We start from the raw sequence: 20,953 nt of genomic DNA, 5'->3' as shown, positions 1-20,953 counted from the left end.
ATATATACAAACTACAACACATTCATCTTATAAGGAGTCATGCAGCCTTTTAAATAACATTTCTCAAGAATATTTAAGAAAGATACAAATATTTTTTGTAAAATAGAACAGGCTAGAAAGTTAGGGAAAAAAAGGTCTTTAAAACTAGATTGTCTGATGGAAGCAACTTAAAAGACATAATAGCTAAGAACTTCATTAACCTGGGAAAGGAAACAGACATCCAAGTCCAGGAAGCACAGAGAATCCCAAACAGAATCAACCCAAAGAGAACCACACCAATACACATTATAATTAAAATTAAAAAATTAAAGATAAAGAGAGAGTATTAACACAACAAAGGAAAAGCAACAAGTTAGGTACAAGAGAACTACCATAAGGCCCTAGGCTGACTTTTCAGTAGGAACTCTGCAGGCCAGAAGAGAGTGGTGTGGTGTATTTAAAGTGATGAGAAGGAAAAACTTACAATCAAGAAAGCTCTACACAGCAAGGCATTTATTTAGATTTGATGGGGAGATCAAATGTTTTACAGGTACGCAAAAGCTAAAAGAGTTCAGCCTCACCAAACCAGTTTTACAAGAATTGTTAGAAGGACTTCTCTAAGCAGGAAAAGAAAAGGCCACAATTAAAGACACGAAAACTATGAAAGGAAAAAGCTCATGGGTAAAGGCAAATACATAGTAAAGGTAGTAAATCAATCATATACAAAGCGAGTATGAAGGGTTAACTGACAAAATAATATATATAATTCTATGTCTGCAATAAGTGGTTAAGGGATATACAAAACCAAAAATTATAAAATATTACATCTAAGACAGTAAGTGTGAGGTGGGAGAGTAGAAATACAGGGTTCTAAAAATGTATATGAAGTTGAGATCAGAAATTTAGAATAATTGCATATATGTAGAGATTGCTATATATAAGCCTCATGGTAACCATACTCCAAAAATCTATAATAGATACACACAAAATAAAGAGAAAAGAATCAAAACATAGCACTAAAGATAGTCATGAAATCACAAGAGAAGGGAACATAAGAAGAAGAAAGGAACAAAAAAGAAGCTACAAAACCACCAACAAAACAATTAATAATATTGCAGTAAGTACATACCTATCGATAACTACTTTAAATGTAAATGGAATAAATGCTCCAATCAAAAGGCATAGAGTGATTGAATGGATACAAAAACAAGACCCATTTACATGCTACCAAAAAGAGACTCAAATCTAAAGGCACATACTGAAAGTAATAGGATGGGAAAAGGTATTCCTTGCAAAAGGAAATCAAAAGAAAGCTGGGGTAACAATATTTATATCACATAAAATAGATTTTAAAAGAAAGACTGTAACAATAGACAAAGAAGGACACTGCATAAGGATCAAAGGATCAATCCAAGAAGAAGACATAACAATTGTAAATATATATACACCCAACATAGGAGCACCTAAGTACGAAAAGCATATATTAACAGACATACAGGGAAAAATTGATAGTAACACAATAATAGTAGGGGACTTTAATACTCCACTTACATCAATGGACGCATCATTCAGACAGAATACCAATAAGGAAACACTAGCCTTAAATGACACATTAGTGTAAATGGGCTTATTAGACATAGACCATTCCATCCACAAAACAGCAGAATACATATTCTTTTCAAGAGCACACAGAACAATTTCCAGTAAAGATCACATGCTAGACAACAAAAATAAGCCTTGGTAAATTTAAGAAAATTGAAATCATATCAAGCATCTTTATTGACCACAACATTATGAGACTAGAAATCAACTAGATTTGATTTAAAAAAAACTGCAAAAGCACAAATATGTGGAAGCTGAACAGTATGTTACTAAAGAACCAGTGGATCATTGAAGAAATCAGAGGAGAAATAAAAAAATACCTTAAGACAAATGAAAATGAAAACACAATGATCCAAATATCTATGGGACATAGCAAAAGTAGTTCTAACAGGGATGTTTATAGACACAAGCTTACACCAGGAAACAAGATAAATATCAAATAAACAACCTAACCATATATGTAAAGGAGCTAGAAAAAGAGGAACAAATCCAAAGTCAGTAGAAGGCAAGAAATCATAAGGATCAGAGCAGAAATAAATGAATAGAGACTAAAAAAATAGAAACTATTAATGAAACTAATGGCTGGTTCTTTGAAAAGATAAACAAAATTAATAAACCTTTAGCCAGACTCATCAAAAAAAAAAAGAGCAAGGGCTCAAGTTAATAAAATCAGAAAAGAAAATGGAAAATTTACAGCTAACAGGGTTCTTAAAATGTATATGAAGTTGAGATCAGAAGTACAAAGGATCATAAGTGATTACTACAAATAACTATATGCCAATACAGTGGATAACCTAGAATAAATGGGAAAATTCCTAGATATGTACAATCTCCCAAGATTGAACCAGGATGAAATAGAAAATATGAAGAGTAATAAGATTGAATAATTAATAAAAATAAAAAACTTCCAATAAATAAAGTCCAGGACCAGAAGTCTTCACAGGTGAATTCTACCAAACATTTAGAGAAGAGTTAACACCTATCCTTCTCTAACTCTTTCAAAAAATTGCAGAGAAAAGAACTCTTCTAAATCCAGTCTATGAAGCCAGCATCACCCTGATACCAAAATGAGACAAAAATATTACAAAAAATGAAAATTATAGGCCAATATCACTGATGTATATGAATGCAAAAATCTTCCACATAATATTAGCAAATTGAATTTAACAATATATTAAAAGGATCATACTCCAAGATCAAGTGGGATTTATCTCGGGGATGCAAGTGTGGTTTAATATCTATAAATCAATGTGATACACCACATTAACAAATTGAAGAATGAAAACCATATGATTATCTCAATATATGCAGAAAAATTTTGACAATATTCAGCTTCCATTTATGATGAAAACTCTCCACAAAGAAGTTAAAGAGGGAACATACCTCAACGTAATAAAGGCCATGATAAGCCCCTCATACTCAATGATAAAAACCTGAAAGCATTTCTGCTAAGATCAGGTACAAGATATGGAATCCAAATTGTAAAGGAAGAATTAGAACTGTCACTGTTTGAAGATGACATGATACGATACATAGAAAATCCTAAAGATGCCACCAAAAATGTACTAGAGTTCATCAGTGAATTCAGTAAAGTTGCAGTATATGAAATTAATATAAATAAATCTTTTGCATTTCTATACACTAATAAGCAACTATCAAAAAAAGAAATTAAGAAAACATCATCACATAAAAAAGGATAAAATCCTAGAAGTAAGTCTAAATAATGAAGTAAAAACCTCTACTCAGAAACTATAAGACACTGATGAAGGAAACTGAAGATGACATGAAAAGATGGAAAAATATACCATGTTCATGTATTGGAAGAATTAATATTATTAAAATTACCACACTCCCCAAGGCAATCTACAGATTCAATGCAATCTGTATCAAAATACCTATGACATTTTTCACAGAACAAGAACAAATAATTTTAAAGTTTGCATAGAAACACAAAAGACCCCAAAAGCTAAAGTAATCTTTAGGAAAAAAGAACAGAGTTGGACATATCATGCTTCTTGACTTCAGACATTACTACAAAGTTATAGTAATCCAAACAGTATGACACTGGGACAAAACACACATATAGATTAATGGAATAGAATAGAGAGCCCAGAAATGAACACATGCACTTATGGTCAATTAATCTATGACAAAGGAGGCAAGAATATACAATGGAGAAAATCTCTTCAATAAGTTGTGATGGGTAAAACTGGACAGCTACATTTAAAAGCATAAAATTAGAACATTTTCTCACACCATATACAAAAATAAACTCAAAATGGATTAAAGACCTAAATGTAAGACCTGAAACCATAAAATTCCTAGAAGGAAACTTAAGCAGAACACTCTTTGACATAAGTAATAACAATAATTTTTGGATTTGTCTCCTAAGGCAAAGGAAACAAAAGAAAAAATAAACAAATGGGATATAATTGATGTTAAAAGTTTTTCAACAGCAAAGGGAACCATCAACAAAACGAAGACAACCTACTAAATGGGAGAAAATACTTGCAAATGATATGACTAATGAGAAATTGATATCCAAGATATTTTTTAAAAGCTCATATAAGTCAATATCAAAATAAGAAACAACCCCATTAAAAAATGGGCAGAAGACCTGAACTGACATTTTTCCAAAGAAAACATACAGATAGTCAACAGGCACCTGAAAAAATGCTGAATATCTCTAATAATCAGAGAAATATGAATCAAAACGACAATGAGATATCATCTCACACCTATCAGAATGGCTATCATCAAAAATACCAGAAATAAAAATTGCTGGTGAAAATGTGAAGAAAAGGGAACACTTGTACAGTGTTGGTGGGAGTGTAAATTGGTGTAGCTACTATGGAAAACAGTATGGATGTTCCTCAAAAAACTGAAAATAGAACTACCATATGATCCAGCAGTTCCCTCCCAGTTATGTATCTGAAGAAAACAAAAGCACTAATTCAAAAAGATACATGCACCCTGATATTCATAGCAGCATTATTTACAATAGCCAAGTATGGAAGCAATCTAAGTGTCCATCAATACACACACACACACACACACACACACACACACACACTGGAATACTACTTAGTTGTAAAAAAGAATGAAGTTCTTCCATTTGCAACAACATAGATGAACCTCGAGGGTATTATGCTTAGTGAAAGAAATCAGACAGAGAAAGACAAATACTGCATGATATCACTTATATGTGGAATCTAAGAAAATAAAACAATCAAGTGAATGTAACCAAATGGAAACAGACTCACTAATATAAACTAGTGGTTACCAGTAGGGAGAGGGAAGGAGGGGGCAAGATAGAGGTAGGGGATTAAGAGCAGGTACAAATCACCATGTATAAATTAAATAAGCTATAAGGGTATATTGTAAACCACAGGCAATATAGCCAATATTTTATAACTTTAAATTGAGTATAATCTATGTAAATTTTGAATCACTATGTTGTGCACCTGAGACTAACATAATATTGTAAATCAACTATACTTCAATAAAGAAAAATAAATTATATCTACATTTAAAATTATCTAAATTAACCCTGCTTTAATTAAACCCCTAATAGATGCAAAGCTGTGTTTCCCATTTCTGGCCTCAGATCCTCATACTTTCTGAAAGAGAATAGGATAATGGGAAGAAAAAGGAAGAGAATTGGCATATTATTAACAATAAAATAACCACCAATTGACCATTTCTCATTCTATATTAACAGGATGTAATTTCAGGCTAATCATTTATCTAGTGTGTCTCCTCAGTGGGTTGGTCAGAAGTTTCCTCATGAGTATTTTCATTTAAATATTTTGGCATAATTACCACAGAAGTGATAGTTGTTCAATTCATTGAATTCTATCAGGTGGTACAAGGTTTCAATTTATCCCATTAGTGATAATTTATCATTTTGATCATTTGGTTAATCTTGTGTCTGCCAGTTGTCCCACTGTGAAGTTTTTGCCATAACTACTTTTTTCATGGGCTCTTTGAGCAAGAACTGGATTGGTTGGGCAAAGAAAGTGATATATCCACAGAGTCTGTCATTTTCTCCACCTGATAATTAATATTTTCCTCTGTTGTGGATTTTTTTGGCAGGTATTCACACTGGACAAAATGTATTTGTAATCTGTATTCATATGATTAGTTTAATTGAGACCATGTAGGAGTCCTTTGAGTTTATCAACTAAAATGAACAAAACCAATTTATAACTTAAAAAGAAGTTCAAATCTACATTTTAGTTTCCCTCCCCTGTATCAAACCAAGAAGGTGAGAATAGTGAAAATAATAGGGCATTTGAAATTAATTTTTTGTGACCTTGGAGAACTCACATTTATCCTTATGATGCCTAATTTCTACATCTTCAAATTAAGCAGGTAGACAATCATGTAACAAGCATTTTTATTCAAAGTTTACTATATGCCAGGCATCATACTAAGTTTTTAAATACATTGCTTATTTTAAAACTTATCATAAACTATGTGGATGGTGTCATACCCATTTTATAGGTAAGGTTATTAACATAAAGAGACATAAATAAATTCACCACAATCAAATACTGAGTACACAGCAGAGCTAAGATTCCAGTTTAGGAATGTCAAACTTAGAGGGCAACCTCTCAGCCCTACCCTACCTCCTTGCTGTCTCACCCACGACCCATTTCAGCTCTAACAGGTTTTGAATTTCCACGAATAAGGAATGGCAATGAGAGCTGACTTTTGTTATGTCACTTGGAGTCAAATAATTATCATGTCCAGTATAAGTTTCACCTCCTCTTCCTCAATATATTTTAAATTCTACTTGTAGATTCCTGACCTCCTTTGCTCCCAAACATTCAAAACTTGTTTTAATTTTTTTACATGTGTTTTAGTTTAATTCTTTTGGCCATCTCTCCTGAACTCTGTAGCAATACAATAGTGCCACAGATCAGTTGACAGCTTTATGTAGAAATTTCATGTTTGACAGGCTTTAATCTAAGAAAGCCTAGAGGACATTTGTCATCTGCCGAGTAAGGTCCTCACAACTTCTCTTCTCCCACATTCAGAAATGACATATTGTGACCTTGTACACTCCTACACTCCTGGGTGTACAATTTCAATGAGATGCTTCCTCTACTTCCCCAAGGATTATTCCTAATCTTAAAACTGTAATAAAAATTTTCACATTTAATTTTTTTCTGTCTGTTACTCAAGTTATTTTTAGATATTTGTTTTTACCCTGTATTCACATCTCTAAGGACTTGCCATGGGAACATCTGTGATTCATGTATTTGAATGGATTTGGAGGAAAACTGAGCCAAGCAAAGGGAATCATATTTATCTGTCATGTTAAGAATTTTTTTTGTATTATTATTTTTATCCATTTTTGTATTTTTAAAGTGGAGCTTACTGGATATCACATATTAAAACAAAGCAAAATAAAGCACTTTATTGAGGAATGCTTTCTCCCTTGTAAAAAGCTTGTGATCTTTTGATGTAGAAGTTTTTAACAGTGATGACTTCTTTTTTACATTTAAATGGCTGTTTTTTCATAACACCAAAATCCAGTGGCCTAATATTTGCTTTATATGAAAATAAAATAGTCACAATAACTTTTCATAGTAAAGGTGATGCATTCTTATATTTAATATTCTAAGCATTCATCTCCTTTTTCTTAATTCTTTTAGGTGACATGTATAACCAATAACTGTGCTTATGAAAAGAGCATAAGTAAATGTCAGATTCATCGCTGTGTTTTTAAATAGTTTTGAATGATAAATGTTGGAGGAAATATTAGTGTTTAAAATTGGCTCGTATTGCCAGATCTTGGTGAATGGTTGGATATAACTCATTATTCAAACTGGAACACATTTTAGAGTAAAGGAAGGTGCTAACCTCAGGATAACAGGTTAACAAGCATACACTGGCAAAGGCCCAGATCAACTCAGATATAGGTTTACCCTAGATGGGAGGGATAAACTGCCCATAAATGTCAAGGATGAAATGCAGAATCGTTTAGGCTAATAGATCTATATATCTATACCAACACTTCTCTGGTTTTATTGGATATGGATAGAGTTCTTTTCTTTTGTCTACACATTGTCATTGAATTGATAAATAATAAAGTGAAGCAAAAATTTCATATCCAGAGATTTTTGCTTCACTTTATTATTTATCAATTCAATGACAATGTGTAGACAAAAGAAAAGAACTCTATCCATATCCAATAAAACCAGAGAAGTGTTGGTATAGATATATATCTGCAGTAGATATTCTAAGCTTTGGGAATATTTTTATATTTTACATACATTTTCTTTATTTTTAAATTTCTTTAAAATATATAGAAAAAAGAAGGGAAAGGGAAACAAACACATGAAATTGAAAATACATGTTCTATACAGTTTTGGAATATAAATAATCTTCCATACAGTTTTGGAATATAAATCTCATTTATAAATGCTCAGAAGAGAGTCCTTTCAATTTAACTATTTCACAACCTTACACTCTTTAGGGTCATTGTTTCTTAAATAACACAGGCAGGAAAAATTTTTTTTTAATGTATTTAAGATGACCAAAAAATAATAGGGCACTAATAACTCCAAGAATGAGAGCTATTCAGAAGGGGAACAGAATTTGCCACCTTAAAATATGCCTCTTTGACATAAAGATTTTTTTTGGCTGATTATTTTTAGAAACAGCAGACACAGAAGAAACTATGGAAACTGAGTAGAAGTAACCCTTTTGTAAGAGACATCTACATTTATAAGGGAAATCTCCATTTATAAGGGCGTCTCCTTCCCTGTACCAGGAAGAGGGGGATGACTATATCTCTAGAAACTCTTACCAGTGGAAAAGGTAGAGACTTAAATCTGCATAACAACCATACTCTTGTTTATTGTGCTTTGCGTAAAAACTTCTTATAACTGGTTCCCCACATCCAAAATCTTTTGTCTTTAGCTGGAGGTGGTATTCAAGGTGATGGCTTGGGCCATTTCAGGGAATGGACTCAGTTTTACCGGTTATCTCCCTTGTGTACAGGAGATATACGTGTTATTAAATTTTGGTTTGTTTTTCTCCTGTTAATTTATCTTCTGATATAGGGGGTCTCAGCCAAGAACCTAGAAGAGTAGAGGAAAAATTATTTTTCCTCCTCCACAATTCTGTGGATGTGGTTAACATGAAATCTTTGAAGGATTAACATAAAAATTTTGCCTTTATTATTACAATATTATTATCAAATTGAAATGGCTCATTTTTTATTTCTGATACCCTAGGGTACCATATAAATTGACTTAGTCTAGGCTTATATTATAAGAAACTAACCATTTTTCCAGATTTTACTAGCACCAGTTCCCAATTAAAAATCTGTAACTACTATTTTTAAATGCTGAAAGGGTTAAGGATTAAGTTGTGGTTTTGAACTGCATAGCCTTATTTGTTTTTGAATATTTATGTCAATCCTTAATTGTTGCTAGAAGTTCAAATAATGGATGAAGCCTGAATAGCCTCAATAAATACCCATTTAAGACTTTCCCTGTCTAAACACACTAAGAACACTTATATTATGACTTTGAACAGTAATCTTGGATTTGTTTCCTTAACACTTTTAAGTGTTACTTGCTTTTTTATTTTTTATAGATTGGAGCCAGATGACAGCTGTCGATGCATAACGTAAGTAACCAAAACACAGAAATAATTAGCTTTATTCACAGCAAAATAGAATAGTTATGGAGCCCTGTCTTGAGAAAATTTGATGACTGAAATCTATACAACCATCGCTTGCATATTCTGAGCAGTGAAACTCTGATGAGGAGGGGTAGAATAAGTTCCCATACTATCTTGTTCTCAAGACTGCATGTGAACTTTGTATATTTTATTTACCTGAAAATTAACTAAAAAATATTAGGAAGATATATGATATCATGCTATTGGAGACTATTTGGAGTTTTATCTCACGAAAAATGAAGGCATTTTGTTCTAACCTTTTTCCTATACCTCAGATGTGGTCTACTAATCAAATAATGTCTATACATTAGAAGTACTATTACTAAATAATTGCTAAGTTGCATGTTTTTTAAAAAAAGTTTGAAGGATGAAATTGCTTTCCTGTGTGATCTGTTTATTTCTCATGAGTAATCCCATGCTATTAAGAAGTATTACTATAAATCCAAACATAATTAGCATCTTGCACATGTGTGCTACAATTAACCGATAATACTGGCTCTGAGCACTTGTGATTTCACTAAAAACAAAGTGGAAAACTAACTTTATAGAGTAAATGTGTAAGTGCTGTAGGAAAGCTTTATTAATTCCGAGGTATATTTTTGTCACTGCCATTGCTGTTTTCTGACCTACTGCTTTCATAATGTAAATTGAGCATTCCAAAGCGTGCAATGTTACTAGGGAACATTTTAACACATTTTTTTCAGAAGAATTCTTATATCCTTTATTAGACTAACCAATGATAATTAAAATTAAAACTAAATGCTTAGAGCTAGACTTAAATATGACCAGGAAGAAATAGAAAAAGAATCATTCAATCACTCAGTGCCTTTCTGGGAGAATACATATACTTGCTCTACTTGATGTTAGTGGAACCAAATCTCTTTTGATAGTACACATTTCAGATATGCTGTAGAACAAACATGAATGAATGAAATACCCATTCAATCCTCATTAAGTGTGTTCCTCGCAGCTGTAATCCTGAACACCGTACATCCTAAATCAACCCTCAATCCCAGCTGTGCATCTGAATTACGAAATTTTGAGACGATTGACTAGTCAGTCAGACCTGGAGTTTCTTATGTGGGTGCCTCGATTGTACCTCTATTTAGAAAATGACTTTTATCTCTATGTTACTTTATCCATTTGTGATCCCTGAGTGGAAAAAAAATCTCAATGTTTTTACCAAGCCGAAAGCAGAAAACCCAATGTTTTGTTTCAACTTCGGGCAGTGTCAAAAAAAAAAGTGATCTCAGTAAATCCTCATTCATCACTCTCATATGGTATTTATGTAATTGAGCACAAGAATAAGCTATCCCATCAGGAAATTATTATGTAATCAAATTAATCCATCTACATAAACAACTTTCTGAGGGCTAGTTTATACTTTATACCATTCAAGAAGGCATTGAGAAGGAGAAAGGAGCAAACACATTTTCAAAGAAATAATTCTTTTATGGGTCTTGATAGCTTTCAATCTGATGAGAATATTTTCAACATCAGCTTTTACCTCTTGGCAATGGTCATGTAAAATAAAAGAATATTGAAAACAACGGCTCTTATATGGTATCTGTAAAGCCATCTTTTGAGCTTTAATTTGATCATGTTTACTTTGGAGATCAGCAGGTGAAAACATTTTTATTTTTGCAAACAAATTCACTAAACAATGTACCATGGGGGAAGAAAACATTATATCAGGAAATGCAATCAAAATACATTTCAAGCAGGGTTACTTCTAAAAAGGTTTTACTGCTTTTCCAAGCTCTAGGCTATTGGCTACCTCTTTCCTTCTGACATTGGAAGAACTTGTTTTGAGAATACCATTTCATGAGGAAATAATACCTTGGAAGGTACTGAACAAAGTCCACAGCCTTCAACCATTGCAAAACATAGGCTTTATCTGTCCACTTGGGTATATTCTTTACCTCTATTCATCACTTCATTCTTTTCTTCTGGTCCTGCAGGGAGGTTTAACAATGTCCTAGCCAGTATTACAGCTCAAACAAAGCACATTTTTTTGAAAGAATTGCTGCACTCAACTGACTTGTAAATTTCAGTGATTGTGCATCTATAACAAGAGTAAATTAAATAAAAATAAAAGAATAATAGTGTATTTTTGAGGAAAAAGTCCAAACTATGAGTATATGAAAAATAGATTTAACTTTTTTAATGGATGAAGACAAAATATTTAGAATTGTTTTTTCAAAATTATTGTCCAAATTGGTTTTGTGTGGGAATTTGTGTTGTTCGAAAACTTATATCTCCACCTATGCAATAGAAATCATTTCTTTACCTATTTTTCAGTGATGTTCAAAGAACAAGAGGAAATATACACAAATCATATCATATTTAAAAGAACATAAAATAATGTAAAATGAAGCATCATTTAGGCTTTGCCATAGAATGAGGCATTCATTTAGGTGAATGTTATAGTAAATGAACTTTCTTCCTTTTCTTATTTTGATAGAAAGATTAAAAAACTGCACTGCATTCTCTCTACAACAAATGGATTGTGGAACACTTTGTATATTTTTAAGTAGCAATGTCATCATTAAAAACATGTTCTTATTGTTTTTACTGTGGTAGAAAGATGTCCAAAAGGGCCATTAAGTTTCTAGGACATTTTGCCACTACAATTCTTAAATCTGCTTTGTATAATTTTTCCGTATTTTCTCTCACATTTATGCAATTAACAATCTTTTCTTACTGCTACATGTGTACCTTGTACCTACCTTTAAAATCCTCTCATCCATTAGCACCTTTGTAATATGCTGCTTCAACTCTTCTGTGAGCTAGAAAAAGAGACAGCTAATTTTGCTAAATATGTGGCCAAATAAAAGGGAATCCATGTTTATTAAAAACAAAAGAGCTGCCTGTGAACAAAGCAGATGAGATTTAGAGCTTGATGTGCATGTCATTTTTCTTCACCCTTCTGATGTCTCATTTTCTAGTTTGTTTCTTAACAGTATTTCCTACATTTGAAAGTGTTCTATGTATTAAACTCAGTTTCATTCAACAATCACTGAGATCACATTCTTTTTAGCAAAATGTAATGGTAGGCCCTATGAATGATGGAAATGTGACAAAAGCAATCACACAAAGGGTTTATAATAAGGAGAGAGATGTTTTCTTTACATAGGACATTTGTTGAGCTGTTATAATGTGTAATATTCAATACTTCTTCCAGGAGGCTAAAATCTGTAGACAGAAATGACTCTTAACCACAATAGAGAAATATTATAATAAACATATAAAATATTGTTTGTATAAGGAAGAGAGATAAGAGGGAAGATGATCAATTAGGAATTTAAGATATGCAGTTATTTTAAATTCAAAATGAAAAATGAGGATTTTTTTTTATTCATAGGGATTAATTCCAAAATTCATGGAAACAGTCTAATCAATGTACAATTGAGTGATCTCTCTTTCTAGATGTTGATATCCCATCAGTAAAGACTAGAACTTGGCCACATTTCTTTTACAAGAATAATAAATAAATAAATAACAAAAATAATAATGTTTGTTTTCTGTTAGGGAAACAGAGTCACTCATATTCATTATAATTTTTCCATTAACTTAATATCCTCTATCATAAATTTCTTTATATTATATTTTATCTTTTTTTATTTTGATTGAACATGTTTCCTTTTATGACTTACACCCTCACTAATTTGGAAGTTTGAAAGTATACCTCCATTTGTCTACTATTTGTCATTCTATCTTTAAAGGAATATTGAACCTATATTTCCATATTGTCATATTAATTTTAAAGAATGAATGCCCCTCCCTATTCGGTTGGCTTACCTACTTTCTTATCTCTTGACCACTGAGATGAAAGTTTTATATGGTTTAATTCTCCCAATAGTGTTTAAGTATTAAAAACTTTAGAATTTTTGGTCTAAGCTATTGTTTCTTCCCTTTAGTGTTTGTGTACCTAAGTGTGTGTATATGTGTGTCTGTGTGTGATCTTTATATTACCCGTTTTACCAATCCTCAGTTTGACTATCATTATATTCATATAGATTAATCTATCATTATATCAGTATTACAGCAGTATAGCAGTATTTATTGCTTACTATCATTTGTTATGATCTTCATCTTTCCCTATCTTGAGAATCTGTTCTGATTTAATTTAATTAGAATAGTTTCCTAAAGAATTTTCTCATGTCGGGTACAGAGATGGCATGCATTCTGAATTCTTCTATGTTGAAGAAAATCTTTCTTTAGCCCTTATGTAAGACTACTCTGTATGTAGAATAATTGGATTGCACTATTTTTATTCATTAAGGTCTATAAGTTTTACTCATTTAGATTCTGGTGTTGTAGATCATAAAACACTAGTCTAATTTTGTAAATAAAATATTCTTTCTGCCTGGAAGTCATGTGTATTATTTATAATTAGGCTCAGCTTCAGGGAACATAATATTGAAGAACAGTAGCTTAAACAGCAGAGGTTCATTTTTTCCTTCATGTAAAAGAAATCAAGAGAGAAGAGTCCAGTGATCTCTCTTTCTAGATGTGTATATCCCATCTAGATACACATGACCCATGTACATCTATCATAGATTCATAAACATTTCAGAGGCTGGAGGTCTTTCCTACATCTCTCCAGTATCCCATAGGAAATAGATCTTGCCCTCATGGTCCAGTATAGCTTCTAGTTTTCCAGTTTTCAGATTCCCATTCTAAGAAATAAGTTGAAAAAAGAGAAGAAAATGGCACTTTGTTTCCTTTCATAAAATCAACTTTATTAAGGTATAAATTTCATGAAATAAAATGCAGCTATCTTAAGTTTTCAGTTGATGAATTTTGGCATTTGTATATATTTGTGTAAACACCACCACAATCAAAATTTTGAACATTTCCATCATTTTTAAGGCAAATACTGATCTGATTTTTATCAATATATAATAGTATTGCTTATTGTTGAATTTCATACAAATGGCTTCATACAGTATATATTACTTTGTATCTGATTTCTTTCTCACGTAATGGTTTTGAGACTTATCATTTTTTCTTCTGTATTGGTAGTTTGTACCTTTTTATTGATGAATAGCATTTTATTTCTAAGTTGCTTCATTTAGAGTTCCCGGTAATGGTTCTTCATCTGGTCTTGTAGTGTACCACCCTATGAATGTGATGTTTAATATTCAGCCAATGACTCAAGGAACTCTTCATGCAGATTTCTAGATTTCTCTTTCTACATATCTCACTCCTTTCCAGAACTATGCCCTTCATATTCCAGATGCCCAACAATCTCTATTTCTTCAACTTGGTGAGGTAGCTGATCTTTGAATTTTCCCTTTCTGCACTAGTATCTAAAAAACAATCCCAGGTAGAAAGCTGGGGCAATTATTGGGCTTACCTCATTTGTTTCCATTCTCTCTGGGATCATAAGTCTATGGTGCCTCTTGACTAATGCCTAAAAAAGGGTGCTTAGTCACTAATTCGGTTTTCTAGTTGTTTATACTGGGAGAGCTAGTCTGTTACCAAGTAGTCCATATTGACTAGAAACTAAGAGAGGGTAGTAAGTAGACATGTAAGTAGACACTCTGGAGGTTCCATTCAACATGTCAGCTTATATTTCATTGGCCAGAACCTAACTCATGGCTACACTTATCTTAAAAAGGAGATTTGGACATACAATAATATAGGTAGTTGACAATATACTCAGCTAAAATATAGAGTTCTTTTACTAAAGAAGTAGGGGACAGTAGAAACTGGAAGGCAACTAGAAGTCACAATTACAGGAAACCTCCAAGATTCTTTTATTATTTTATATTATATACAGCAATATTGTCATGGGAAAAATATAAACCTTCTGGGAAAATGTATAAACAAATCACATAAGAGGCAATAAAAACTGTGATGCACAAATAAAGAAAGCTCAACTACCTAGTAATCAAAGAAATGAAAATTAAAACCACAGCCATAAAAGAGTAAACATTGAAAAGACTGGCAATAAAATGTCAGAAAAGATATGAAACAATGTAAACTCTAATAAACTGCTAGTTGAAGTTAAAATTAGTACTGCCACTTGGAAATGCAATTTTAAAACATCTAGCATAGAAGAAGATATGCATACTTCTAGCCATTCCATTCCTAGGAATTTGTCTTGAAGAAACTTTTTCACAAGAACACAAGGACACCTGTAGGAGGATGTTAATAATGACAACAAAAAAAGAAAACTAAGTGAACAAAAAATAGACAAATAAATTGTGATATAGAATTATATTTCATACAATGAAGTACTTCATAGCAGTGAAAATTAATCAAGAGCTTCCATAGAACATAGATTTCTCTGCTAACTCATTAGTACCTGTGACCTCTCAACATGGAGATCAAGCTGTTGGTGTCTCTTGGCTAGTGCTGGATTGAGAAATAGTAGAAACTGGGATAAGAGTTTCTTCTCCAGGGGCCTAAGGGTGATTAGTTTAGGAAGTTGTGTTGAGGCTACTCTACTCTCAGGAAGAAGATATGTAGGTTTTTCTCAGCCAGGTACTATGCTTCTTCTCCAATGCTTCCATCTCTCCTAAAAGCTGGTCTCCACAAGTAACAGGAGTAAGCCCTCAACCATGCTCCAAAATAGATTTTCACACAGATCAACTCACTTCCTTTCTACCACCCAACATAGATATAATGGCTCTGAGTCTTTGCCTCAGATTTCACTGGCAGTACAAGACTTTTTTATTTTTTAAAGTATCGGGTGCTTTTCTAGGTTCTATTTATCAAGGTCTTGATCAAAGACACCCTACTTTAAAGGTCTCGGCTATATGCAGTATAGCTATATGTGATATATGATGCCATATACTTAAGGCTCTAACAATTAACCATAATTGGATGAGCAGCAGAGACAGGGTACCAGGCTCTTGTTGAGGTTGCCACCTTCCCATAGTTTACAAATGTATAACTCTTATTTTGCTTTCCAACCTATAGACCATAACAAAAGCAAATCATTAAAGTATCCTAAGACATAAGGGATAGCATTTAGATTCTTACCAAATATTAGGAGGAATTGTTATTTTAAAAGTATTGATGGTATTAAAGATCCAGACCCTCCTAAGCACCTGTTATACTGATAACACATCCACACTTTTTTTCTGTGTATTCTCAGCCATGCCCATTGCCAAGTGACATTGAAGTCCCTCTTTGCCCAAGCACTTTTTCTTTATGGCCATGCCACGTGGCTTGCGGGATCTTAGGTCCCCCCAGGTCCCCCGCCAAGGATCAAACCCCGGCCCCCAGCAGTGGAAGCGTGGCATCCTAACCACTTGGACTGCCAAGGAATTCCCTGCTCAAGCACTTTCAAGCATCTTCAATGATCACCTAATGATTGCAGCTTCCTCAATTTCATCCTTCCTGTTAATAACTGGAAAGATTTGGTTTCAAAGTCAATAATAGACACCTATTTTCACCAAGAGTAATGTATTTCACTCAAATCACTACATTCCTTTCATGCCCAATATATATTTTCCTAAACAAAATAAATCAAAACGAAATAAAACAAAATCTCTGAAAGTACGAATAATCTTCTAATACGATTCAAAACGTATACAGCAAGACTTTATGCTACCTACCTGTTGAAAATTACTAAGAGACAACAAGTGAAAAATAATCTGTTTTGTCCATTAATGAACAGGACTGGAGTTGTTAAAAAAATAAGTCGAAACATTTTTTGAAAAGGGATATCCATTGGCATTAGCTAACCTGAATCTACGCTTGAAATTTCAAGTCAAGCAAGTGAAAATAATAATCCAGATGAATTGGCAATAAAAATTAGGCAAGTTGTCTGTTTTTCACATTGACAGCTCCCAATATTTCAAATTTTCTAAACAGCTTATATTATTACAAATGTGTTAAAAAGCTAAAAAAAAAAAAAAACCACAAAAAATTATGCCACGTATGTGGAAAAAATAGATTTCTGAAGAAATGGATTTTGTTCACCATACCTGGAGCAATACTTGAGTCCAATAAACCTGGAATACTCCATTCTGAGCTTCTTCTATTTCTGTTTCTTTTTAGAGATCTCTGAAGAGTTAGTTTTTAGATTTTCCCATTTTTAACATGTAATTATTATAAGATAGCAAAATATATCGATATGGAAGCATTCATTAATGCAATGGTTTCCAGACTTTGCTTCACATTAGTATCAACTGCAGAGATTTAAAAAATCCCATGCCCATGCTACATCTCGAACTGATTAGATCAGAATATGTGGGAGGCAATACAGGTATCAGTAGTTTCTGAAGAGTCCCCACGTGATTCCAATATGCAGTAAGGTTTGGGGACCATTGCCTTAATGTCTCTATCATGTAATAGCTCAAATAAATGGCATTTTAATTTATTTTAGGTACACATTTTTATTCCAGCTTAATGTTTCAAGAAATTCTGAATGAATTGTTCTGAGGCAGAGCTCAGATACCAGTATTACTTCACAGTTCCTCAACTTAGTCTAATTTTCAAAGCTGGGTTTGAGAACCTCTGCCCAAACTGCTAACAAGGTGCTCCCTAATACCTTCCAAACCGACTTGAATGACCAGATGCAACTATATGATCAGATACAACTTATTTGTCATTTGTAGTAGCATTTTCATATAACTATATACTAAATTATTTTCAAATATGTGTTTCCTCAGGAATGTGTCTTGCAATCATATTAATATTATGAAAATACTTAGATGATTATATCTTCAGTGTTTGAACAAATATGAACTTAAAATCAATACAAGGGAAATGATCATAAATTTAAAATGAAGTTAAGATTCCATTAAAAGATGAAGAGAAATTCTCTGTATGCTGCTTAATATATCTTCACTAATTCCACGGTCCCTTACTGCTTGGTAGAATTGAAAAGTTAATATCTAAATGGTAAAAAAAAAAAAAAAAAAAAGAAGTAAGGCCTGTTCATCTCCAGTGAGCACTGAATTTGATAGACATGAGCTTCAAGTTAGTTAAAGCACTGAGATTTCAGCTCATAACTAAAAATTCCTCTAGAATTATGGCCTTAAAATAGCATTGATGATGAATGTTCCCTTTTTCATAATGAAATGACATCTCTATTTCACATCTAGAAATATCTGACTTTATTTCAGACATATTTCCAATCAATTAAAAAGCCACATGAATAATTACAGATAGGTAATTTGAAATCCTAGGTTTTGCAAGAAAAGAGACAGAAGTTCAAAAGATAGGATTAATCTGTGAATACAATATTAGTTAGCAGCAAAGCTGGGTCTGAGACCCTGATTTTTCTGACTCCTCACATGACAAGTATTCTCATAGGCCACATAGTGGAATACTAACTATGGCATAGCTGATGGAAAATGGTGCCTTCCAAATTATACATAGTATCTTTATAATGAAAATAGCCCTGAAAATGTATCTGAAAGAACCAGAAGTAAACAACAAATCACCAAATAATGACTTTATACTTTAGTGCCAAAAAATAAGAACTTTACATTCTTCGAGAGACACTAGGGTGTGTATTCTATTGTCATTGTGCTTCTGAGCAACCAAATCACAGAGCAGGGCATCCCCTTCAGGGCAGGGATAATTTGCAACCAAGCATACCTGGTCAACCAAAGCCATGTTAGCTTTTGTTCTGGTTAGCTGTGGCATCCTGGGAACTAGTTACGAATCCAGGGTGACTGGTTAGTGCTCTTGCCTTATCACTTATTAAGTGTTTTGTATCTCACTCCTGCTGACAAAGCTATTAAAAAGCACACAAAGACAAAAATGCTCTATGAAGCATTACTACATTAAATAAGACAAAAACAATAAAGACAAAAGGTTGACCCCACTGAAATTTTATCATTGAGTTAGAAGAATTTGTAGACCTTGTTGAAACAAATATGTGGTAGTAGTTAAAGATTAAAGAGGTAACATGTGTGAAATATTTTAAGGGGAAAGAAAATTACATGCTGATTGCATGATTTTTATGATAGGATTAAATAGTAATCCCATTTGAATACGCACAATGCTAGAATGCATCCAAGCTTATGCATGTCAACGTACATTCTTAATGGTTTCTGAAGATTCATAAAACATAATGAACTGCTTTGACCCTGAGAAATTACACTTGTAAATGAACTACATAATGGAACATTCATGTGCTTAGAATGCGTTCTGTTTTATTACAAAGCTAGCTCACTCTGTACATGATTTAGAAATTTATTCGACTTTACTGCCCTAAATATCTGATTGATTATTTAATAGATGGTTGATAAAACATTTATAAGGTCAACAGAATTTAAAATAATAATTTAGTATTGCTAAACCAGGCTCAAAGCTAACCAGGAATAATTAATCGAGTCCTCTAACTTATTTCTGTAATACTATAATATCACATGGTATAATATACTTATGCTGATATTAGCGTGGCACTTAGAATCGCGTGAGATACCAACAGTAGGACAAATATTTGCAAATGTTAAAGACTAAAGAAGCATCATTGTAACTCAATTGATAAGAAATTTTGAACTGCAGGGGTCTTATTTGTTTCACAACTTAAATTTTTACCATGTATCCTTTTATTTGGAAGTCAATCAATCAGTGTCTTATGAGCACTAAGTAAAACCAGACAAAAAGTGTTGCTGTTCAATACTCAATGGACTTTAGAGTAGCATGTGGTATATGTGCATCCCCTGAAACGCTTCTTCATTCTAATAGTCTGGTGTGTTAAGTGCCTCCAGGCATCTGGTCTTTGATTCACTGTTCATTCAATGGCTCCTTCTTTATTTGAGAAGTTCAATTTGTTCAGTTCAACCCAAATGAAAATGAAATGATACCCATGGTAAGAATGCTGTTCATAAATACAGAGCTGAGGATGATGAGTGGAAAGATTAAACATGGATTGTCTCCACGTTCCAATGGGAATTGTAAATACTTGCTGGAACTACCCACAGTGTTGGATTTTCCAGAAGCAGAAGTGGAATGTTTCAGCCAATTGGGGATTTTACCTGCTAACCAATCCAGCAAGATATTAGGGATGGGATGATGTGATAGTGACAAATCATGTTTAAAATAAAACAATATGTTCCCGTTAGATTTTACTTCTAGTGAGTCCTTCTTTCAGATGAAAATGTGTCATTTTTAAAATCAGAAAACTCAGACTGAACTATCTTGATGGCAAGCTAGAAAATGAACCCTTGTTGCCAACCTGAAATACAAGAAGTCAAAAACTCAAAATTTCTCCAAGTGATGTGTTTCCCAAATTCTCAAACATACCTCACACTTCAAGATCCATGGTAGCATTTCAAGCAGGATCAAGGTAGAATTTTAACTGGAAGAGAAAAAGGGAGGGATTACACCCCTCATAGAAGAAATAACATAAACAAAAGCTTGAAGACAGCAATGTGGAAAGTACCTTTGGAAAATGGAGCGCAATTCAGTGTGTCCAAAAGGTAGGGTTCATGTTGTATTGGAAATAAAAACGGGAAAGAGTTTTTGTACTGATAGTCAAAGCCTCACATGTGAGGCTAAGGAATTTTGAGTTTATGTTGTGGGAGATATGAATCACTTTTTTTGAATGGAGTGAGGAAACAGCTTGAAGCAAGTCGGGCTCTCTAAAGTATCCCATTGGCTTGAACATGCATGAAATAGAATCACTAGGTATAAGGGGGCTTTGGAAAAGAGTGATGAAATAAAAAAGCTAGATCATTACTAGAAAATATTT

General features: G+C 32.9%; 1 long non-coding RNA gene across 4 annotated transcripts in view; it reads left to right on the top strand.

Moving 5' to 3' along the window:
• LOC309666653 overlaps window positions 1-20,953 on the top strand; it is a 544,378-nt gene that overhangs the window by 490,737 nt on the left and 32,688 nt on the right. For 2 of the 4 annotated variants that reach the window (XR_014267194.1, XR_014267195.1), the window contains exon 3: window positions 9,196-9,228. The exons of 1 other annotated variant lie outside the window; for it this stretch is intronic. This is a non-coding gene — a long non-coding RNA (uncharacterized lncRNA). Of the gene's footprint in view, window positions 1-8,249; window positions 20,872-20,953 lie in introns of those variants that run through there. One more of the 4 variants, XR_014267196.1, reaches the window with a different exon arrangement.

Source organism: Balaenoptera physalus (genome assembly GCF_965194825.1).
Source record: "Balaenoptera physalus genome assembly, chromosome: 9".
NCBI lineage: Eukaryota > Metazoa > Chordata > Mammalia > Artiodactyla > Balaenopteridae > Balaenoptera > Balaenoptera physalus.
The sequence above is the reverse complement of the archived record's forward strand: the minus strand, read 5'-3'. Positions and strand labels throughout refer to the sequence as shown.